This window comes from Chiroxiphia lanceolata, chromosome 1, assembly GCF_009829145.1.
Source record: "Chiroxiphia lanceolata isolate bChiLan1 chromosome 1, bChiLan1.pri, whole genome shotgun sequence".
NCBI classification, from domain to species: Eukaryota; Metazoa; Chordata; class Aves; order Passeriformes; family Pipridae; genus Chiroxiphia; species Chiroxiphia lanceolata.
The window spans coordinates 86,159,123-86,185,007 of record NC_045637.1 but is presented as its reverse complement, the minus strand read 5'-3'; the positions used below and the strand labels follow the sequence as shown (position 1 = coordinate 86,185,007).

At 39.0% G+C, this 25,885-nt stretch overlaps 1 long non-coding RNA gene across 2 annotated transcripts in view; it reads right to left on the bottom strand.

The window, feature by feature from the left end:
* The window catches only part of LOC116795757, a 112,233-nt gene that overhangs the window by 79,938 nt on the left and 6,410 nt on the right, over positions 1-25,885 (bottom strand). For both annotated transcript variants that reach the window (XR_004360150.1, XR_004360151.1), the window contains exon 2: positions 23,589-23,736. This is a non-coding gene — a long non-coding RNA (uncharacterized LOC116795757). The remainder of the gene's footprint in view (positions 1-23,588; positions 23,737-25,885) is intronic.

Here is a 25,885-nt window from a genome sequence, read left to right as displayed (position 1 = left end):
CCTACTCTACGCATGGCAAAACCATTTTGGTTGAAATGGCCCTTGGAGAGGGAGGTCACTGTGCTCCTTGGAAGCACTGTCTTATTTCTGGTTTCTAGCCTAGTTCACCTTGAGTTCTCTTTAATTCCACAGCAGGGTCAGTATCTGCACTGCAGACAGCAGATAGACATACTATTTAGGAAACTCTCTGGGAGGTGAGTTTGAGTTCCCTCAGGCAAAAGCAATAACAGAGAGAGATTTCCCGCAACCTGGGGGAGTGCTTTAATCACTAGGCTGCTGTTCAAAAGGCCACCCCCACCTACTCTTCTGCCATGTTTTTAGAAGAGAGAGTCAAGCTCTGTTTTTGGAACAAAGGGTGTAACAGGTAGCTACGTGCTGGTGAAGATCCCACAGTATCCTCAGCATTTCCTAATAGAAAGCTGACTACTTGATCCTGATGTACCTCACTCTTCCCACATACCTGTATGGGGCCAAGGCACTTAAGAGAGGTGTCTGCTTACCTTGGGCCAGCCACATAAAAGCTCGGCAATATAACACTCAGTGTTGCAGCATCAAAGTCTCACTTTGGATCAAGCCTGAGGCTGCTACAAGAGGTAATTTATAATGTCAGGATTTAAAATCGTATGTGATGCTCATTACTGTAACAACTGACTCTAGTCTAACAAAAGCAGCAATGCCACAATAGTTATTGTTAAGCAATTTAATTGATCCAGACATTTATGCAGAGCCATTTACCTGTTGGGGCTCTAGGCAGAGGCTAGGCTACCCTTCTTTTCATTCCCACGTTAGATGACTTATAATTTCTTAACTCAACCTGAAGGGATGTCCTCAGGTTTCAGGGCCTTCAGCAACTGTTCTGGTTGCTCATCTCCAAAACTGACTCTGCATGTATATTGGTATATTGTGCTAGTCACCACAGACGACACCCTTTATTTTTGGCTGCAAACACTTTGCCTTAATTGTGTATGCAAGTCATTGGTCTCTGAGGTTCACCTTACTTCACCTCCAAAACTTAGTGAGGTAATATTGCTTAGTGAACTCCAACAATTTTTGTAAGGTGCCTTGAAAAAGTATAGTCTTCTGCCTTTTTGTTTCTCCTCACAGATCTATGAGTAAAACCAATGAATTCACAAGTCTAATAGGGATCACTAACAGTAATCACAGTTGAAATTGTTTAACTTGCACTTTCCTCAGCAGAAATAGATGACAAACAGTCGACTGATCTATGAGCCAGGCAGGAAAACCTGTTGACTTTCTCAAATAAACCCAAAGAAAATTTAGTTTTTACATATCAATTCAAACCACTAAATTTGCTTCCTAATACTGGTTCCCCATTAGAGTCAATGTAACCTCCATTAGAGTCAATGTGGAGCGTGGGCATGCAGAACCAACTTAAAAGCTACTGACTTCAGATAAGACTCAAAGGGTGAGACAAGACTTGATTACTTGACCTATGCACCGAGAAAAGGCTAGAAAAGCTTACTGCCAAAGGAAGCAACCAGCATTGCTGCACATCCTGGCTGTTCATAGAGCTCGCACACTCATTTGATTCCATTTATTTGCCTCCTCTGGGTAGCACGAGATTCTACACTTCACATTCACATGGAAATAATAAAAGGAGAATATACAACGTGGCAATAATCAAATAATCTCTCAGAAGCTAAGTAGCACATATGAAATGTTCTAACATCAGTTGAAGTTTCTATTGTGCAAGTACCTAGCCTCTTTGTGGGTATAAATAAATATCTTTAAACCCATTATTCATATATAGGATATTATTGTTTCATGAAGTCAAACATAAGCAACTTACACTTCTTTTCTTTCCTTCTACAATGAAATAAGACTTTTAGGTAGTTTTGTGGCTAAGGTAAAACTCATCTCTTTTGATGACCTAGTTAAATTGTATTAGTATCTTTACATATTTTTATATTCTTTCTTGCTTTTAATAGCTGCCTACACAGACATACTAATCAAAAAATACATATAGTCAAAAATCTGAAGTAATTTCCTCTCCTTGTCTGTTGATGTAGTGGCAGAAGAACAGATGGTTAAAATTAAAGAACTGCTTAGAGATATAGCAGAGTACATTAGAGAAGGAAAGCAGACAGCATTTCTTTTTAAAAAAACCTTTCCTCTGAGCAAACCAATGAACAAACCTAGGTTACTAAGGAATTTCTTCCTCTAAGAAATTAAATCCAAGTTAGTACCCACTAAAACCAAACCAGGCATTTGACTTATGTGGGTAGAGAATCATGCTTTCCCTCCCCCTGTCAGGATCAGGTTGTTGCATTTCTGTAGCACTTAGAAAAATAAGTCTAAAATAAACAAATAATTTCCTTCCAGTAGCTATACTGACTCAAGAACACCCATGCTGTAAATCACTTAATGTCAACCAGATTTATAGTTGGGGTGAATTAAATCCAGAATGCTTTATTCCCCATGTTCCTACTAAATAAGCCATATGCAAAGATGTGTTGGCAGAAAGAATGGTGAGCAAAAAAACCTTCCAACCCTGTTGACTGATACCACATTCATTCTATCGTTGGTGATGACATATCTGAAGAGAAAAACAAAGGTGTATTATTAGGGAAGGCATGAGATCATCATTGTGGATGGACAGATTCATAATTCCCCTGCCTCTTCTCTCTTGCATCTTCACATGAGGTGCCTCCTTCCATCCTTCTATTTAGCTCTGCTCCCAGCTCTAGAACTTACTTCTTACCTATGACTACTCCAGTTAATTCTAATTCAATATAATATTTTCGTTACACTTGTCATGGCAATATGACATTTATCAGGTTTGATAATTTTTTTTAAATTATACTAGAGATTGTACATATAGAATTCCATGTACCAATTTAAAAGCACAAGAAGTTAGACAAAGAAATGATGCTTTTTTTACTTCCCATTCTCTCACATTACAATTCATTAAATTACATGTAAAATTCAATAAAAATCAGGCCTCATTTTAATTAAATTACCCTCCCTCCTTTACCCTCTTCTATTTCAGCCTCAAACAGAAGCACAAACCTTTTGCTTCAGCTCTCCTCCCACAACCACTTTAACAGGTAATTTTTGCAGTACTCCAGAAGTTAGGGTGTATGTCAAGTTGAAAGAATGTGCTAAAGGGACAAATGAATACTTGCACAACAGAATACAGGTCAGTGATAGACAGCACTGAGAAAGAGAGAAGGAAAGTCTGGCCATGTTCTATGAGAAATTTTTGAGATTGCTTATGAAACAATTCATATATGTTCTCAGATTCACCCTTTGAACCCCTAAACCGACACACACTGGATTGAGAGTCACTACTTTTGGCAGCTCTGGTAGTTCTGACAACTCCACAAGCAGATGGGTGGTACAAGTCACCTACATCGGCTTTCATGCTTTATTTGCCTCTAGCCAGTATATGGGACACAGAAGTAAATCAAACACAAACCTTTTCACATGAGCACCTGAGTGCGTGAAAGTCATGAGATTGGCCACTGATTTCTGTGGAACAGAAGTAGGGTCAACTCAATTTAATATATTTACAAACACCTGTCAGTCCTCCTGGGTGCAGAAAAAGATGCTGATCTCAGAAGTACATAGGAAACTAAATCACCCTGACATTGATAAATGCTGAGTGCCTAATAATTGACATGGGCCTGATTCACTCAGGCTATTCAAAACAGAGGAACAGTAAAGGAACAGTTGGGGCTGCAAAAAAAGGTCTAAGACACCAAGCAACCCATGCAGCTCAGGGCTGCTAAAGCTAGTGCTCATTAAAACTATTTATAATACTTGCAACTATTTCAGAGCAGACAGTGCAGGTGATTGATCAAAAAAATAAGTTTGTCATCACTGGAGACAATGTACAAAGAGACTTTTCTGTTTCCAGGATAATCAGAATAAAACTATGCAGAGGAGCTGAAACTATTCAGAAAGCAAAAGAAATACTGCAAAGGTCCTCACTTAGAACATATGAATCTTTCACAGTTTCAGGTTTTGCAAGCTTCTGAGTAATGTTTGCGTCTGCAAAACTTGTTTGACTACAATAGGCCTTACTTTTGTAACTTAATCCTGTATTTTTTGCAAAGGTGGTTCAATTAAAAGGAGAAGAGAAAAATCAACATTTTTCTACCTGAATGAAAGACATCAAAGTAAATACCTGTTACCTCCAGAAACTAATCTTCCACAATGCATGGTACTCTTTGAGGACCTGACACACTCCTTTTTCTCTTTCCAATTTCCCCTTTATTATCTTTCTATGTTTGTTCCCTTTTCATATATTTTCTAATTTTTTTTCTGTTTGACACCTCTTTTGCAAACTTCTCCATTTCTCTTGGAACATAATTCAGTGGTGCACTGCCTCAAAACCTACAGAGTTCAACATCTGTCATATCATTGCTCCTGAAAAGCAGTGCCGCTATTACATGTTTCATACCAACAGAAGGATTTAGCCTTGCTGCAGCAAGCTCAAAAAACTCCAAAAGGAAATGGAAAAGAAGCTGTTTGTCTCAGAGACCCCTTCTTTTTCATGGAGCAAGCTACTAGTAGACTATGAAAGCTTCACCACAGATTTCTCACCACCCTCATGCAAAGGGACTCTGCCTGACATTAGCCCAGGAGATGGGACTCCATCATTGTACTAGGTAGGTTTTCAAATGAGTCATTTAGGGCTTTCTCACATTGCTGCATTTTTCTAAGAGGATCTCTCTAATGTCTTTCTCCACAGCTGTCCTCTGTTGTTCACTTGTTTGCAAAAACTATCAAAACATTGATAATGCTTTGTTAGTGATGCTACCAAATTGCCTTCAGACTACCTACCATATTAGCCAATATTGCCCTATCTTCTGCTTATACTCCTCCCTTTTCAGGTGATTTGTCTCCACCTGTTTTCCTTTGCCTTTTGGTTCTATTGTAAAATCTTTGAGAGAAGGACTGCCTTTCACTGTTTTCCTACCACACATAGCACAAGCCATTGGAGCAAACTGCAGTAATATAAAGACAATGAGTAGAGACAGGCCTTTGAATGGCCTTCATAAGCTTTCTATGAGGCTTTATTCTATCTCACATACATGGATGGGAATCCACCAGTGGGTGCATTATAACCAAATATGCATCTAATATGTTGCATAATGTAGCTCAAAGCCACTGTATGAAATAAGTGGAATCAGTAGAGATGCTCCAAAAGTCCATCCCCTACCTCCTCATCACATGCAATTCAAATTGTAGTTTAGTCATATCTGGATCACTTGCAGGCTGAGAAGCCTCACTCAAGGCTCTGTTAACATTATCCTATTAATTCTAAACACAAGGAGAACTTTCTAGATTTTTATTGTCAATTGTCCAGCCTTACGTTGAGAACTTCACATAACCTCCCTACAATGAATGATAAAATGCATTAAAGAAAATATGAGAGAGCAAAAATTAATAGGATTGAGAGCACCAGGCTTAATGATTGCTTGTGTAAATTCATGTAAGCCTTCCTTGTATGTGTGTTCTGCAAAGACATGATGGTACCTGATTTTCCCCAGGAGCTCTGCCTCATGTAGCACCCAGAACTGCAAGTACAACCTCTTAAAACAACACTAAAACCAGCATTCATGAATGGATTCACAGGGTTCTCTGTCATATTTGTCATTTGAGCATCTAAATGCTTCCACAGGAAAAAAAAAAAAAACAACAAACCAGCAGCAACCTTTACAATTTTAACAGGGAGCTATGGATAACTGATGGCTGGTTGCTGCCCTCAGTATGGGCTGCTCTAGGCATCTCTCTGCAGGCACATTATACAGCCACTGAAGGACAACAGACGACTATTACAAGTTTGGCAGAGTCTAATTTTTAAGAACTTTTCTTTCCATTTCTTTCTCTTCAGGCTCTCTAACCTTAGTGTCCAACTGCAGATTGTCTTAATACCTGTTCATCTATCTAGTCTTCTTACAAGATCAGTTAAAGGCATATATCTCAGCTCAGGCCAGCTTCCGAAGTTAAGATTCAAGCCTTTGCTCAAAATCAGTGTATTTTCCTCCTTACTTCATTCTCAGAAAGAGCTGAATAATTTTTTACTAAATGTTCCTTAAAAATTACAACAAAAATTTATCTTGGCCAAATAGCTGGCCGAGAAAATCTGAGTCCAAGTGGCTTAGACTTTGGCAGTGTTATCAGCAACCGCAACAAAAATCATATAATGAAAAAAGTTAGTCAGTCTTAATTGTCTGTGTCATTACCATGTCTGCCTGTAATAACATGGTAGCTCAGCCTCTTCTAGATGACACTTGACTTACAATTCTGTGGGAATTTTTAATGTGTTACTATATGTTTATGCATATCTGTCATCATTTCATTATGAGATTAAAATTATATCCCTGTTTACATTTCCATCAAAAATAATGGTCTAAGAATACCCATTGTTATTGCTGCAAATTTTAAATCATGCAATGAAAAGAAGGCCAATTATCAAACTTAAATTGCTCTAAAAGAAGGATCCCATTTTGTCACATAGGTGAGTAGAGTCTTTAAATATTTCCACTGTTTTGATATCTTTGTGCAATGCAGCAGATTTGGGGGGACAAGTGAGATTTTCTAGTCATCACCCCTTGAAACACTCAGGTAATGATGACTGTGAGGCAACAAAGCTGTTATCCAATCTACAGATGGAGCACAGAGGCATGGGAAAATAAAATTCCCTGACAAGGCTCTCAGGTGAAGCCTGTGGCAGAGCAGAGGCTCTGCTTTGAGGCTGTGAAGTCCTATGCTTGCTCCTTAAGCATCCACCAGCCTTTTTTTCCCCTCTACATGTAGGTCTCAGATTTTATTGAAAGATGTCCTATTTTGTAACTGATTTTCAAAAACTCTAGACAAAAGCTAAATACATGCTGCACCTTCACAGAAAGGTTAGGAGAAGAAATGAAAGAAAAAAACACTTGAAATGCTCTGGTGTTTTACTGAAACCTCTCTTTTGGGGAAAATGTGGCTGTTTCTGCTGATTTTTGGCAAAATATGATAAACTAGTTCATGTCAGCCCAGTAGTGAAGTTGCTTTAGAGAGGCCAAAACAGGAACAAAACAGTAAATCCTTACATTTAGCACAATAATGCCTAATTATAGAGAATAACATTATGATATTGCTGGTGTTTGAGGCTGAGTACACCTCCATTCTGTCATTTGAGTGGAAACATTTACACATCTCTTTTCCTGGAATGATTTTGCTTCTCCTTGGACAATTGTATTTCATAACGTTCAGAGATCAAGCAATTTAAAAAGCTAGCAGTGTTGCTAGAGAAACTGAGGTTAAAACTAAGCTTCTTTCTCCTTTTACACAAAGATAATTGAAAGACAAATTGTTTCATTATTTAAAAAGAAAAAATCTCTGTATTTTAAAAAGTTATTCTAATCTCTGAAGAAAATAAGAGTGTTTCAGTATCTGCATTTCTCAGTTGTTTATTTGAAGGACAAGTGCTGCAGCAGGTTTTCTTTTGACTGCCACTTCATCACATCTAGAGCTTCCTGCAAATGAATTTTGTATACACAACTCTATATGTAGATTTTTAGCATGCATTCAAGGCCTCTCCACTGACATCTTGTCAAAAAAAAAAAAAAGAAACAGATAAAATTAAAAAGTATCAAACAACTGAAACAGTGATGCAAAGGAGCTATATAGACACAGAATCAGTGCCTCTTCTTACATTCTGACTGGGATGGAGTCAACTTTCTTCACAGCTGCTCTCGTGGTGCCATGCTTTTGCATCTACACCAGTGTTTTGGCTGTGCTGGCACAGCATCAAAGCTTTTTCTCTTCCACACAAAGCAAGTAGGCTGGGGGTGGGCATAAGATTGGGAAGGGATGAAGACAGGACAGCTGACACCAAGTGAACAAAGAGATATTCCCTACACATGACATCATGGTCAGCATATAAAAGCTCAGGGGAAAGGAGGAGGAAAGGGGTCATTCGCTATTATGGTATTTGCCTTCTCAAGCAACTGTTACTCATGCTGAGGCCCTGCTTCCCAGGAAAATACTGGATGGGAAGTAGTGAATGAATTCCTTTCTCCTTTGACTACACACTCAGCTTTTGACTTCCTTATCAAGCTGTCATTATCTCAATGTACAAATCTTTTCACCTTCTTTCTTTTTTCTTCCTATAATATAGGAGAGAGGAGTGAGCAAGAGGCAGGGTGACTGTTGGGCTGCTGGCCAGGGTCGACCCACCACAGGATCCCATGTCATAGGTGTGATCCATCTAACATTTTCTCTTAGGCTAGTCAAATGCATCTCTTTAGGACAGCAAAGTAGACACCTAAAGGTGATATCTAGTTATTTCCCACTATCAGTAGTGCATGATACAGAATGAGTTAAAAACTTGAAAGAATTGAACAGCTCACTCTCACCTCTGCATGCTTTTCAAGATAAACAAACCAGTGGAAAACTCTTGTGCAGCACTGTGTCCATTTTACCATCTCCCAAAGAAAACTGAAGTTGGTCAGACATGTAGGAGGAGCCTTTTATCCTACAAACAAACCACATAATCTGCACTTTTTCTTCTCAAGTAGAGCTGATCAGAAAAATGTTTTTTTTCCTTAAAGGAAATAAGGTCTTTAAAAACTTTCCAACTTGTGTCTGAATACTGAAGATTTTTACTTATTGACATTGATCTTTATGGCTACACTGCCTGTTACTTGTATGCGTTTCCCTTTATCAATCAGACTGTCTGGCCAGCCTCCCTCTCTTGTAACACCTGATGGTCTCACTTGCTGTTGACCTACAGTAGTTCATCATAGGAGAGAAACATTTGTCCAGAAACTTCAACTCTGACGTATAATAGGGTACATTGAGGTACCTGTCCTCACATTTCTTGAGGACTGTGACATAATATTTCCCATGTTCAGTCAATCTGCTGTTATTATCTGAAAATGAAAACTAATAGATTCCTAGTAATTTTTGAAACATTTTTTTTCTGAAAATTTTCAACTCTTTCTGTTTTAGTCAAAACCTGACTTTTATCACCTTCTTCTTCCTCATTCTTGCAACAAAAAGAAGAGAAGTTTCCAAAGGACAATCTTAGCTAAATGCTGTCTGCCAAGAAGGCTGCTTAGTTTCAAGTTCTGCCTTTCCCTTATTTGCTGGCACTAAGCATCAAATTGATGGCTTCTATGTATTTAACACAAGTTCCCAGTAGCACTTGCAAGTAGCACCTTAGGCACAACATAGGGCCAGTATCTAGTCAATCTCTTCTCTACCAGTTTCACTTGAATCCTTATCTATTTTCTTACATGGAAAAAGTAAATCCCTTGAGTTATACCACATGGAGATGCTCTAGACAAAACTGGCTGAGCTACAACGTTCTGCGATTAACCTAAACCACATCTTCTGTGCTGTGCCAGGTACCACCCTGCGATATTCCTCCTTTACCCCATACAGACAGCTGGGTATATCAAGGAGATAGGTCTATGTGGATGGTCATTCATGATGATAAAGCTGTCTATATACATGGCACTGCATTAGAATTGCACCTTAACATTTGCACAAACCACTGCCTTTGGCAGTCTTGTTCTCTGTTTTTTCACTTTCCCATAAAATAATAGAAAAAACAGTAATAAAAACAACCTAATAAACTTCATTTTGGTGGCCCAAGGCAAAAGCATCTGCTCCTACATCCTTCTTCAAGGATATTTACCTACCTTTTCTAAAATAATTCCTTGCACTTATAGAAAAAGTCTGCTACTTTTCCAGGCAATCACTATTACTATTGCTACAAAGTATTCCTGAATATCTACTCAGTTGTTTAACATATTGCAATTAGAGCCAGTTAGCCTGATATGAACAATAACAGTGTAGGATTATACTAGACATAATTATATTCTGATTAGTCCCCTCTTTGCCAGAGCTTTTTATGTATTTGAGGACCCTTATTAAACTCTCTCTCCCCTTGAAATCCTCTATTCTTTGGGCCAATCAATTAATTCAATCTCTTCTTACCATTAGGTTTTGCAGATTTTTGATCATTCTCTTGTTCGCTTTGGATTCTCTCCAATAAGCTCACATCCTATTAATTAGGAAGGCACGGCCCAAAAATCAGTTCCAGCGCTCCAGCTGATGCCTTATCAGCATTGAGTGAAGTAAGATTACTTCATGTGTCTTGTCAGCTGTATTTGTATGTCCCAGGTATGCAATTATTTTTATTTTTCCTTTTTAAACAACATTCCCAACTCATGTTCATACATGTGATCCTCTGCAAGGCTTTTTTCTGAGGAAGTATTTCCCAGATACTTATTCATGCCAGCTGACGATCTGATGATGTTCTTCACTGACAAACACTACTAAAGTGACATAACAAAAGGGCAAACTAACCCTGGTCAAAACCTTGATGCAGAGATCTAACATGTTACTTCTGTATGTTCTGGGAAGTTTCTTTGCTTAGTTTTGTTTGTGCTTTGTTTTAGTTTTATTGGCTTTTTTGTTTGTTTGTTTTAAGCAAGGCTGGTGGGCAGGGAGAAGATACATACAGAAGAGGAATCATGCCATTCAGTAAGTGTTCTTGCTGACTACAACATACCTGCATAGCTACTGCGTGGTCAGTCATTAATAATTTCATGAGGCCATGAGGACTGTGTCCCTCAGCTCGTCTTCAGTGGCAATGTGCTCTGTGCTCTGACAGAGCCATTCTTTGCTGACCATTTGCATACAAATTGCTCATCCTTTGTACAATTCATGGACTTGCACTGGGCATGACCATATGACTCAACAGTTATCATACATGGTTTTAAAGTAATAGTCCTGTAGTGACCAGCTTCCTAGATCTGAAGAGAAAGTCCTTTTTATTTAGACTGATCAACATAGTTTAGACTGACCAATGCGATCTGAAGTGATAGTCCCCTTCATTTATACTGATCAACATAGCTACTGTATATTTTGTACTACCACTAACAGACTCATTGTTTAAGAACTCCAGGGGTTGATGACCCAGAGATTTAAGATAAAATTTGGTTTCCATGGACATTCCTGAATTTCAATGCACAGGTCCACTGTGCAGGAGAGACAGAAGCCTAGGAGAGAGGCCTTATGCTTGCAAGCAGAAAGACAGAACTACTTTAGAGAGCCAGTTGTCATTCATAATCAAAACTGCTGGACTGACTGAAGTTAACACAACACCATTCCACTCAAATCTGTATGTTTCAGGCTGAGCCTCTGCTTGCTAAATGCACCTTCAGGGCTTCAGTTCTTCCTGTGGCTTTGACTCCTCTATAAGCCTTGCACTTCTTACTGGACACTTTAAACACCTGGGTCTTAGGTGGAGTCTTGGTAGCATTTTCCAGTTAGAGAAGTTTAAGATCTCTAGGATTTATGACACTGGTATTTGCACAATGGATGCCTTTGGATGTTATTGAAGAGGCTTGAGACACAACAAATGGCTTCAAGAAATTTTCAGTGGCCCTGCTCCATAGCTAAGTTACAGAAGATGAAAGTACAGTTTATAAACATGAAGATGAGGGGAAAAAAGAACCTTTTTCATAACAGGAAAATCTTCTTAGTCTTAGGTGGCCTTTCTGTGTCAGAATGAATACCAAGAAGTTTTTTCTTTCCAAGAGAATTGTGCCATGAAACCAAAAGAATCCTCCCTGTTTATCAAGCAGCAAAAAATAACCAATGACTTCAAATAGTTCCTTAATCTCTATCATCCCTACAGAAGACTTTTCTTTTTACACATTTCAGCTGGTTTATTGCATAAATATTATGTTAGCATTCATTCTTCAGCATGTAGGTGGGATTGCCAGTAGGCAGAGACACTGATAAATGAGTCTCCAGGTGTTGCTGCTCTTTTTAGAAAATCCTTTAACAAGCATTTATGAAGATTGAGGTCATTTTGCAAACTTATAAGAGTTACAGTAAGTTGTTTCACACACAATTCTTTTTTTAAGAAGTGCTGTCAAAGTTGGTGAACGCAAAGTGGGTTGTATCTTTCTACTTAGCTCTGTTTACAAAACCTAGATAATTATTTATACGCACTTAGTTTTGAGGATGCATTAAAGAGGTCAGGGATGGTGATTATTAGAGCAATGTTTTCATTAATTTCTTTCCTTACTGCAAGAAAGCAAATCATGCAGTCCTGAACTCTCCAACGACCATTTTGCACACTTGATGACATCAAGCAGATGACGGGCAATGGTTTCATAAAGGTAATTATTGTAAACACCAAGAAACCAGGAGAGAAGCCAGGAGAGAAGCTGCAGAGCTCAAAAGATAAGAGTCTAAAGCCTTTCACCTTCAGACTGCAGGTCCTACCACCAACCAGGCTAAACAGGTTCATTCGAGTATCCAGCCTACACTCACCATCATCAGCATCCATCAAATCTAGTAACTGGTAACTGGCTCACTGACTGACAAGGCTCCACAGGGAAGTGGAGGACTAAGCCTAATCACCACACAGGGAGGGAGCAGTGGGATCCATCAGTACAGTAGGCACTGGGAAGTGTACTGAACTGCAGCTCTTGCTGTGATGGTTCTTCAGACAAGATTGCTGGCAGCTTTCCTGCATATCAAATGGATGCAAACTATTCTGTGAAGCATACCAAAGAAAAAGGAAGAAAACTATTTCAAAGCCTGTTCAAAGCAACATGCCACTGACCTTATCAACACAATCCCTTGGCATGGGGAAAGGCACTCAGATCAGGTAATTCCAGGCACACACCACCCAAAATACCATTCTGAATGCTCCTCTGGCTGCACTTGAAATCAGGTAGCAAAGAGAGGTGTGTTGCAGTCAGGATCAGCACTGAAGGCCTCAGCTCTCAGGATGGAATAAACACCATATCGAAGGAGCAGAGCTGTGGAAAACCATTTGGCATTTCCTAACCAAGTCCCTCACCTTCACACTTAAGTAATATTTTATCGTCTAGCATCGTGTCTTGGCAGAGAATTCCACAGGCTGAGAGTCTTTTGTAATTCTGTGCTCTACAATGTTGTCCCCCCCCACCACTAAGAGACCTCTGCCCAAAGGTGGAACACAAACAAGTTCTATTCTGAGTCATAAAAACATAACACATGAGTAAGTGCATGCAATAATCTTGGTATAATTTGCCCCTTAGTCATTGTCTAGTCCTATTATGTAAATCTGAAACATGCATTTTTGAAAATAAAGGGCTTCAGTAAAATAATTACTGTTGTAATCCTGGAACCACACCCAATAAACAGTTTAGCAATCAACTGGCTCCAAATATTTGAAAGCTATAAACAGATTTGTATGAAATTAAACCAGTAAGGGCCAAAATCTCAGCTGCTGGTATAAATTAGTACAGTTTGACTAAATCAAATTAGCAGGTTGATTGACTTCAATTAAGCTACACTAATTTACAGTAAGCCGTCATCTTTTCTTTCTTTATGCATATTCATCTCAGAGTATATGTGTGTGTGATTTCTTTTGTATTCTATGGAGACAGTGATCTTTTGCACAATAATCTCATTTCTCTCTCTGCATATGTAGATTCATGAAATTTAGGTATGGTTTCAGGCACTGTGGTAGAGGAATTGAAGGACTACCAGAAAAGAAAGAACTGATGACTGCAATCTAATAATTTCAATAAACCCCTATTCATTTTCCCAATGAGAAATTTGCTTGACAACAGAAGACAGCATGAGACTGCCCTTAGCAAGCTTCATTCCAAGGAAACCTAGAAATTATTATCCCTTTACAGTTTTTGGACAATTTGGAATAATAGCCAAGTTTTTCAAAAAACAATTTTGCGAACTGCACAATATTCCAGGACAACAACTCCACCTGATTTTTCATTTTCTCTACAATTCATGATGTGACTTTGATCTCATAGTAAAAATCAGCCTTATTTTAATAGTTTTTCATGGCATAAGATTGGCCATTAGAAAGATCAGATGATTGGGATCTCCTTTTCATCTGGAAAAGGAGCCATCTATATTGTACTTTCATTCTAAGTCTTTTGAGACATGTGAATCCTTACCATTATCCTCAGGTTGCATGTTGGATAAATGGGGCACAGAGTTAAACGATGTGCTCAGCTCAAGGACTGGGAGAAACAAGTCAGATTTGGGAAACAAATTTTTGGCCCTAGCCATGTTCTGAAGTCATGCTTTTCCCTTGTGTCATCTGTACTCCATCACATTGTCAAACTAAAAATAGTCTCTCCACTACAACTACTTTGTGGCGTTCTGTTAGGACAAATCTTTTATCACAGAGGCAGGAACACAAGGGGAGAGTAGAACTGCGGAAGAAGGTTGTGGTGTCTGAAACATATACTGGATCTGGGTGGCAGGAACGAGATCGTCCTTCAAAATATCTTTTAATCAAAAAGCAACAATATTGCTAATGGAGAAAACACATAAGCAGGAAAAACAAATCCCACGTGGCTTAAAAAAAGCAGAACGGAGGAGTGAGGAAATGAAACCTTAATCTAATTTACTTCTGAACCATTCAGAAAAAATACTTAAACAGATATAAGTTACAAGGAAAGAATGCAAAGATATGTGGAGGAATTTTGGTACTGAGTGGACCCAAAAGGATGAAGGGGGACCTCCCCTCCAGGGCTTAGAACAAGGAGAACAGGGGGAGAAGTGGTAAAGCAGTCAATAAAACTACCAGCATGGCCAGACCTTAACTGCCACTCTTCTATCAGACACAGTGTAAAATATCTGCCATTCTGAATTCCCGCTGCACAATCCCCTCTGGAACAGCAACTGAGACACAGGAACACCATAGCCAGAAGTAAAGGGAAACAGGGAAAGCAGCTGCTCTGAAGAGCAAACAGCCATCCTAGTGAAGAGATCCAGGCCTTCCTCTGCTCCCACACTGGAGGCTGGTGCCTGTGGCCATAGAGATCCTGACAAGTGTTGTCCCTCAGGGATCCGTATGCGGACCAGTACTGTTTAATATCTTCATTAATTACATAGACAGAGGGACTGAGTGCACCCTCAGCAAGTTTGCAGGTGACAACAAGCTGACAGTGTGGCACACCTAAAGGATGGGCTGCCATCCACAGGCATGACAAGCTCAAGAAGTGGCCCACCGGAATCCCATGAGGTTTAACAAGACCAAGTGCAAGGTGCTGCAACTGAGTCAGGGCAATCCCCAGTACAGGCTGGGGGATGAACTGATTGAGAGGAGGCCTGACAAGAAGGACCGGGGGGTGCTGGTGGATGAGAAACTGGACATAACCCAGCAATGTGCGCTTGCAGCCCAGAAAGCCAAATCCTAGGCTGCACTGAAGTGTGGCCAGCATGTCTAGGAAGGTGATTCTGCCCCTCTGCTCTGCTCTGGTGAGACCCCACATGGAGTACTGCATCCAGGTCTGGGGTCCCCAGCATAGGAAGGACACCAACCTGCTGGAGTGAGTCCAGAGGAGGGCCACAAAGAAGATCAGAGGAATGGAGCACCTATCCTCTGAGAAAAGCCTGAGAGAATTGGGATTGTTCAACCTGAAGAAGAGAAGGTTTAGGGGTGACCTAATTGCAGCCTTCCAGTACTTGAAGGGAGCCTACAAGACAGATGGAGAAGGACTTTTTACAAGGGCATGTAGTGGCAGGGTTAGGGGGAATGGCTTCAAACTGAGAGTAGGTTTAGATTAGATACTAGGGGAAAAAATCTTTACTGAGAGGGTGGTGAGGCACTGAAACAGGTTGCCCAGAGAACTGTGGATGCCCTGTCCCTAGAAGTGTTCAAGTACAGATTGGATGGGGCTTTGAGCAACCTGGTCTAGTGGAAGCTATTCCTGCCCATGGCAGGGGGGCTGGAACTAGATGGTCTTTAAGGTCCCTTCCAACCCTATGGTTCTATTATTCTTAACAAGATTCACAAGGTCAGAAAGAAACAACCCCTCATATACTGACTGGTACGTGGAAACAGAAACTGAGTACAACAGCTACCATGTTGCTGCATTAGTATCAATCACACATTGCCGAGTACAAAGCCTGATAACATACGCAGCTAACATGCCAGCAGCAGGTACGAATTTGGTCTAGCAGCCTTCATCTCTCTGGCTCATTTGACCTCTTCGATCTGCTGTAAACACACTGATTTGACCACAATGCCCCAATAATATCTGACACCTTGAAGCATGGGGAGGAACATGACTCTCATAATTTTTTTCTTTACAGAAATAAGCCTAAGGAGGGGATTTCCTTACAATGTCTGTCATTTTCCAATTGCAGTTGAGTAACAAGTAACAAATGGGAGAAGTTTTATTTAGGAGCACAGCATAAGGCTTGCACCCAGAGCCAGGATTATTCTGTATGTTCTTGTTACGGCAATATTTCTTATATACCAACATATTCCTGGCTGGGAAGGCAGGAAAAAGAAGCATGTATTTAGCAGCATGTGGAAGGATAGCAAAGAAAATGCTGTCTGTGCTACTTTCCGTAAGCTTATCTTTCAAAGCTTGGGCTATACTACACTATTGACTAGCAGGCCCAAGTAAATGTGAACATTAAAATAAATTATTTTGATAAAAACCTGTTTTTTATATACTTTTACTCTTGTTTTATTCTATCTGACACAAATACTAACAAGTTGAAGGGCAGGAACATTTGCAGAAACAAGTAGTTCTTATGTAAAGCATAATAAATGTTCAAGGAATGAAAACTCTGAATTAATACACAACAACATGTTACTGAATCTCTGAAGGGGTATTTCCGTCTTTCAAGGAACACAGCTGAACCATAAGGCTACACATAACTGGTCAAACTGTGACTAGGTATGTCACATTTAGGTGACACTACAAAACTATAGTAAAGGATTTCTATGATCCTTCAGCTTGAGGTTAAGATTTTTTCCTTCCTTTTCCTTTTTTCTTCTCCAGAGAACTTCAGGTTTTAAAAAGCAATATAAAAAACATGTTGCTGAGTTTTGGAGTTTTCAGGAAAAGCTCAACCCACGTGTCTATCTAAGTTTTAACTCCCACATAGCACTGAAGTGTAGGGATAGGTTTTTAAAGTCATCTGGATGTCTGAATAGACTGAGAAATATATGTTGAGACTGCCAAAATAAGTGGCTACTTCTTCCAAAAATCAACAGGTGATGCTTCCTTATGAATATCTGACAAACCTCATAATTGTATAATCAATATTTTCAAACTCTTAAATTATTTTCCTAGGAAACAGAGCCCCCAAGAATCCAGGAGTCACCTCTGGGACTCACTCACTGGGTGCTGAGCAAATCTCATCATTTTTGGTGCTTGTTTGTCCCCTATAGCCACAGTGAGGGTGCTGACTGCCAGGGCAGATTTGCTTTTCATCAACCAATCTCAAAGAGTACCATACCAACGAGGTAATATTAGGAAGCTGGATTTTGCAGGGTAATCAATTAGGCAGCAAGGGGAACCTTTGAGGTTCATTTCCCTTGGCTCCAGTGGACACCGAATCAAGTCTAACAAGTTGATAAGACTTGTTGGACCTTGAAACAATATGTGCCTTTGAAATACCTATATATTAATATGCACAGGGACATAACTAGCCCATCTGTGTCTCAGTTTGCTCATCTCTGAAATATGGATAACGACAGCTATTTACCCATCTTTATAGAAGGTTGATAATATTTAAAGCAATTGGTGTGATGACTAATTAGCTAATATTTGAAATTTCAAAGCACCACATAACTGCTAAGTACTATTACTAAATTAAGCCAACTGTCAGTAAAGGCAGACAGCCTGATCTTCGCTGCTTGTTGACACAAGACTAATTATAAATAATGAGTTCCATAAAGTAGAAAATATGTCATATATGGAGAAATTAATGAAAATTAGGATGAATAAAATGGTACATCATCATCATAATTACCATTCAATATTATTTATTGGATTGCAGAATTTTAATCAGTAATGTCTACAGTAATTTCCCTTTCTATAAGCACTATATAGCTAAATAAAGCACACCTGCCTTTTTGATTGGAAATAAGGTCTGAGTTAGCTTTGTGTCATTAGACTATCCCTTGATACTATAACTTCCGCATCCGGAGCCCTGTTCATTAGTTCATGAAGTTCCAGTTAGATTTGCTGCTCTTCCTACTCACACTGGAAGGTTATTAGAGAATCTCATTTTTAATAACCTTGCAAGTGCAAACCTAATCCATTAATGACCACTCTGTTTCCATTTGGCTCTTCCCATATTGCACCACAAGCTCACAGTTATTCTGTAGCCAATTATCACATCCAAATCTTTCTCTACCACTTTCTTTCCCACTTTGTGCTGCTTGTCTTCTAGGGACCAGCAACTTCCATTAACAGGCAGAAGCCCTCAGCTATTAAACATTTAGTCTTTTTTCATCATTCCTGCCCTCACACTCCCAGTATGGGAAGAATTGGACATCATCTCTACCTTGATAAAGCCTCCTTGTCTCGTCTTGTGTCCTTCGACACCCAAGGCATTAAGGAAAATGTTAAGTAAGATCAGTCACAGGCTGGTCTGTTAGTATTTCCACTAATAACCTTCCACCAAACTGGCAGAACCTGTGCCATCTCTCTGGTCCCTGCCCACCTTCCTACCACCTTCCTGGGTTTAAGAAGGAAGGTGAGTCTATCTTTGCTATCGTAGCGTTTCACTCCTGCCAAAGCAGTTCTGCAGATGAAATCCGAACACGTAAAGTTAGCCTACTTCACGCAGACATTCTTTTTCATGATCAGGGAAAAAATCTAGTTTTTCAGATTCCAGAATCATACAAAACAAGTACAGTACTCTACACACAGTTTCAGAAATGCAGAGGTAAGTATAGGTTCTTCATACACATTCAGCCAAATCATTATCCACAGGGTTTTCAAAAATTGTGGAGAATTATTCCTTTTCAACTGACTAAACAATTACTGGTATTTATTATCTCTATTTTGACAGAACTAGTTTAACACATTCTTAAAAAATACACAACTTATTCTTTTTGATCATCACAAGTGTCATCAGCCTACCACAAGTATTATAATAAATAACTCCGCACCACAAAGAAACACGATCTTCTAAATGCTGAATCAACGTGTTTGCTAAGGAGGTGCGTATCAAGTCAAGTCATCTCAACATATAACTGATCCCCCAGTGGGAAGCAAATAAACAAGCAAGAAAACAGAATATCTAACCTTTGAAATGCCAGTTAATACAGGTCCATATTCTTCTCTAGCATATACTCCCTGTGAGGTAGCTGATGGAGTCACAGAGCTGCTCTATCAAATGGCCTGGTCTACAGCTCTCAGCAAGGATGTTTGCTGGTCACACAGTGACCAGGGACCCTGCAACTCTCCCTATCAAGACAGGAACAATCAGGCACTTCCTCCTCTCCTTTTCCTTCTTGGTTTCAAGGCCACACACAACCCCTTTCTCTCCCTCTGGGAAGCTGGATTATTTTGTGATGGCAACTGGTCATTCAGCCCCAGATCCCCCATGACATCAACAGCACACAGACTTCTGACTCCTGTGTCTCAGATGAATGCAGGTAAAACTGCTCTGCTGGGGTGAATTCTCTCCCTTGTAATAAAAATATCCTCCCTTAAGAGAAAGAATGTCCCCTCTACATATTTTGCCTGAAGGCAAAAATCAGCAATCTATTTTTCTAAGTCTCATCCTTTCCTTTCTAGAAAAACATTAAATCAGCCAAATGGCTCTTGCTGCCCCTCCACTGATAAGAAGGGAAGTAACAACCAGAGGATAAAATACAGAAAGAAAATCATGACTGGCAAAAAAGAAGTGGTAGCACTGACCTCTTGGCTCAAGAGCAGTGTGGAAAGGAAAGCAGCTCAGAGTGGGAGGGAAGTGGCAGAGGAAAAATCATATGCATATATGTGGACACACATGCAGATACAGATTTACCAAAGCCTAGTGAGGAGGCGTCAGCCTCCCTATCAGCACTAGGTTGTATAGCATGTCTTCCTGCACTCTGTGGTAAAGCCACACAGCAGCAGAGCTCAGCAGCCTCCCACCTGACTCAGGAAAGGGCATCGCCAGTCCTGAACAATTCCATTGGCATCTACAGCTTCACATAGGAAGGGGCCAGTACTATTGGAGAACATTGTACTACATGTGCTATTTTTGGTGAACGTGAAACACTATTTATAAACTTATATAAGGAACACGATCTGATCTTGCATTAGTACCACATCTGTAGTTCCTAGAGACATGCATGCAGACCGATTTTAAAGCTGTAAGCCTGTTTTCTCTGCAGATAGGAAAAACAATTAGAAAACCTTTGTATTCTTTGCACTTACAAGGGTAGATCCCCTTACACCAGATACTGCTCTTTCAGCAGATCTTTGTGGGTGGAGATTTCATATCAGCATGTCTGCCAATTCCTCCTGGAGTTTCATCCAAGCCACAATATATAGAGTCAACATTAATTAGCATTAATTATTATTTATAAGAAGCAATATTATCTGCATTGCTATCATTCATACTTATTTTTATGCCTTGAATAGGACTCATATGCATGGTACCTCACTGCCCAAGCAGACAGAACAAGGTCCCATGGAATCTGCAGACTAACACACAATATTGCCCTCCTTAAACCATTTTGAACAGGTCATTGTAAAAGCTAGGAGATCCCCTTTTCTGTGCTCCCATGAACTTGCCTTCTACTTTCTGTTTATAGCAAGGTCAGGATATTTCTTCTCTTTATTTTTTTTTCCCCTCACAGCCAGGAAAGAATAAAAAAATCCCCATTCTTATAGATCATAAAGTAATTTTCTAATCAGAAAAAACAGAAAAGAACCAACACAAGAGCAGCATTCCCCCACACTATTTGTAACCATCTAAATACAGTGTTTCCGACACAAAACTCTCAAGTGAGGCTTTTGCACTTGACTAGAATGAATTGGTTTCATACAGAGAAAACATGCTCAATGTATTTATGTTGCATTTATTCCTCTATTTTGTTGGCACAAGCAGAAACTTTCTTCACCACCACCACTTCAGTCATTTCATTCTGCTTCAAATCTTGTCTCCAAAACCAGAATCGTTTTGTATGAGATGGAGTTTTACGTTAAGCAATGGGGCTGATTTTATTTAGTTCCCATAAAACTGAGAAAATTTGCAAATATTACAAAATTCTATTTAAAACAGTTAATTAGTCCAGATTGCTGTTATTAGTACTATTGAAGTTATTAGTATTGTTGATAATAACTGCTCATAAATAATCATTTGCATACATTAAATTTAGCTGGAAGAACTTGAGAGCATTAGCAAATCCTATAATGAGCATGGTCCATATTCTCCTTTTAATGAATTCTGCCTCACTTCCAGTTTAAATAATATCTTTTACCACTTTGTTTCTTGCTTATTTTGTTGCTTGGTGCAATACACAATATCACAGGCACCAAGCTTAGTGCAGTGAATCCAATTTAGAAAGCCACTTTTGCATAGGCCAAGGTTAATGAAAACACTTCACTATGTTAAAGTGAATTCCCTTAGTCAATCCAGGCTAGTTGGAGAAACTGTTAATAATCAGCTGGATCTGCTGAGCCAAAATTATGAATGAGATGGAAACACCGAATACATTTTATGCTCCCATTGCTTGAATCCTATTTGAGATTGCTGCAATCACAAATTATGCATAGCTCTGAAATACTACGTACTTTGACCAGTATGAATTGCAACATTTTGCTGAGGAGTGACAACATGTTGTGTCACACTGAATACACCTTTCAGTGAGAAGTGTGAACTAAATAGAGTGGGAAAACTTTGGATTACCATTTGCTGCTGAAAGCCAACTTCCATCTGAAAACATTTGTGAACAGTTTGATTTCTATCAATAAAAACATTTTATTTGCTTTGCTAAGAAATCAGACTAGACTTATTTAAATTTGCAGATACATAAGAAATGCAACTTTAAAACTAGATATTGTTGGCATATTTACAATTTTCCATATTATTCACATATGCACCAGATTGATTTATTCCATAAGTTATCTAATCAGAGAAAAGAAACCATATCATCTTTCTTACACAAATAGCAAGCATGAGCATTACAGGCACTATGAAGGGGTTCTCTTAGTTGTTGTTGTGGTTTTGGCCAAAATAAGTACGATTAATTTGTGTAATATGACAGCAGAGAACACTGTTCACAGCTCATGGGCAATTAATACACACAAAAATATTTGCAGAAATAAATCATTACAACTTCTTTCACTCAGTTTTCTAACTCTGAAATGTCATACTCATTCTTTATGTGAAAAGATAGGGAGCGTGCTTCCAAGATAATAAAAGCATTCTGAACTAAAAAAAAAAAAAAGTTTGATCTTTATTGTATCTATAACCAGTAATTACCATGTCATTATATTTATAACAACAGTCAAGCACTTCACAGGCATAAACAGACACACCTCTTTCGGCAGCAAGGTTGCAATCAGTTATGCTGGTAGCTATCTTCATCCAAAATGCACAGACAGTTAAATATGAAGAATGTATAAATTATTGTCCAGATCTTTAGCTGGTTCATCACACAACACTTCACTGAAGTTAATAATTCCATACCATCTGATAACACATCCTATTATTCACAGCTTAATTAAATTGTACATGGAAAGTTAACAGAAAGAGGTAACCAACCAATGCAACGCAAACAACACAAAACTCAGTGTGGCAAGCTTAAGCCGGCTCTGTTAAGCAACATACCACTAACAGTGGAAAGAACACTTTTGGAAAGCACTCAGTGTCAATAAAGACATCCTTTCCAGTATTGATTAAGCAAGGCAACTATCAGGACTCACAAAACCACATGTTAACTCATCTTTTCCTGGAGCAAGCACTAATGTTCTAGGATTTCACAGAAAGATGTTACAAAACAGCCTAATGTGAAACGTCCTTCTGCTCAAGTCATATCAGAAGGATGATAAGTGAGCTGTAGCCAGGTAAAGGAAGAGAGTAACTACAATGCTCGAAATAGAACACAGTGTGAAGCTTTTAACAGTAAATAAATTTTGGAGAGGCAATCCCTCTTACCTTACACAATGTTTTGGTCTAGCTCACTATGTTAAATCCTATCTTAACTTCAGGATGAAGTTTGATTAATGATGAAAGTAGCTTTTCTTTACACAATCAATTATCTTACATAACTAATCTCTTCATAAATAATCAAAGTGTCTCAAACACTAAAAATTGGGGCAACTGCATTTTAGGTGCTTCCTAAGAGAAGACAGAGTTGAACTCACCTTACTTTTAGAGCTCTATAATACATTCCAGGTGATGACTTAGGAAGCCTTAGGCTTCTTTTCAGCTAACAGAAATGAACACTGCAAGGTGTAAACCACTCCACGTACTACAGGCACCTGTTTTGGGATGAGATTATAACAATCCCCTGGTGTGACAACATGTGCAGGCATTTAAAATTTCAGGCAGCAGCTCTCAGAACTCACTATCTGCAAAGCAGAATCTACATATGTGGCAATTTTTAAAGACAGAAGTTTTCAGTTCAAACTCCTTATTATGCCTTTGGTTCATACGTTTTATTTTCTTCTTGCTTTTGAAATTTTCAACCTTCTCCACTATTCAAAATAAAACCACTCTCCTTAGTGCTATACCTTTCCAATCCTTCAATGCCCCAGCCAATACTTTCCTTGTGACAAATTGAAATGGTATTTATAAAAAAAAATTATTTAGGCTACATCAAATCTTACCTCTGAAAGGGAAGACTCACAACACACTGAGAAAGATAGATTCCCTGCAATATTCTTGGGCAAAACTCTTCAGCGCTAATGGAACAGAAATCCAGCCAACACATCCTCAGAAGTACACTGCTGAAGAGAACAACAGTGTTGCTCTTTCCTGTAAAGAACAGATGAGAGCAGTAATACCTTATTAAAGCTTCCAGATGTGAAATGAACACAAATATTCATGTAAGTTACATTTTGCACTTGTAAATTCAAAAGAGCCAGGACATGGACTCAGGCATGTGATTGTCCACACTGTTTAACTACCAACAAGCTTCCCAACATGGGCTTTCCCCTGTACCTAGTACTTTTTCATGCAACACAGATGCCTATATTCAGAATATAACATGGACAAAGGACAGTTGCCTCTAGACAGCACAGGTGAGGCCACTTCTTTCTAAGTAAGAGAATTTGGCCATGTGGACACAAGCCCTCAGGGGCAAGCACTGGGTGCTGGTCTGTTTTTCCTAGGGCTAAGGTAGCCATAAAGACCGGATGGGACGTTGTGGGCATCTTTAAGTGTAAGGTCAAGATTGTATCTAGAACACATCACACTGTGATGTTTCAAATACTAATGAATACATTCATGCACAAGAGTAATTTTCTCAAATTAATTAGGATTACTCCTATGTATAAAAGAATGCCAGCGTAGGTGTGTGCAGAAGAGGTTTTGGAATGTCAGTCATCATATACACATCAGTTAAAGTACACTCATAAATGTTTTTGTTTGAAAGATTGTATTAACCTTAATATAAAAGAGATGTTTTCTGGGGCTGATGACTCAGGAAGAACTTGCAAGTCTATACCTTAACTCATTCATCTTATATAAATAAACTCTCCCCTTGTGAAAGGGAGTCCCATGGCATTAATAAATAGGGATCTTTCTCAACCATAATCAGATTCTGTAAGAAATAATTTAGAAACATTTAGATTAATTATTTGTTGCGAATTATTCACTTAACTCGGTCTCTTCAATCAAGAAGCGTGGCTCTATTTCTTTCAGCAACACGAGCTAGTATAATAGAACACAGTTTCCACATTTAATGCTCATATCCAACACCATTTAATTAAAGTCTCAACTGGGAATAGTCATGAGTCTGGCCAAAGTTTTGAAGGTTTGAATGCAGGCCCACTGGAGTGAAAGCCCCATCTATTCAGTTTGCCTCTACATCTGACTACACCTATCTTCCTCAAGGGGCCAACCTTTAATGACAGTACATTTAAAGGCTAAAGTAGGGGTAAGAGGGTACAAGGTGTCACATCCTGCCTTCAAAATAAAATCTGTCCAAATCACCAAGATTTACTTATAGAGAGATTACTGGTTTTTAAAGTAGAACTGAGGGAAGCCTTTTTTCCCACAACACTTTGATAACTCTTAAAAAAGCATTAATATATGTTGGGCTTTGCTAAGTTTCTCAGCATTGATTCCATGACAGCTAGAGAAATTAAAAATGGACTGTCTTTCAAAGCCTTATGGCATAAATAAATCAAGTTATGAATAAGGACTCTCGTAAGGGCTAAGTAAATATTTCTATTGTCTGATCCATCAATGTCAAGTGCCAGAGCTCACAATTCTCAGAAACAGATACTGAAATCTGCAAATCTTTGAATCCCTTTGTCCATAGTCATGCTCTGTTTCTGTTTCATAGTCTCCTATTCTTCACAGTTGCTACAGATTTTCATTAGGAAAAAAAAATTATAGAAGGAAATATTTTGTACAGAAATTGCAAGTAGAAAGAGATATCAAACTGATGCACCCAGCCCCTTTCAGGAATTACACACAGATGTACAACCTTCACTTTTGCATTTTTTAAAATTTTTATTCAATTTAAAACAAAACAAAAAACCACCACCAAAAAAAACCCCACTCCTCAACCACCCCTAGTCATGAAATACAGGAAAAGTATACTCAAAGAGAGAAAATGCAGATGAAAGACAATTGCTTCCAAAAGAACTTGTGAAATGAAAAGCCAGAGAACTCCCTAGCCTGAGGAAAGCTGTAGAGGTGAGCAGTCCAAAAAATTCCACCAGTAGAAGCAGTCGAATTGGAGATCGTTGAGCATCCTTAAAATATTCTACAGTCTAAAAGGAACTGCTCTGTAACGTGATCTCAGTTGGAGCTATTTACTTCAACTTTCTCCATATCTCCATCTCTTCATCTTAGCTTTGCTCCAGTCCCCTTTTCCTCTGCTACGTTTGCCCTGCTTGATTCCCTTCCCCATAGGCTTCTATTTAATTATTTTTTAACAGTAAAAAGGTTCTGA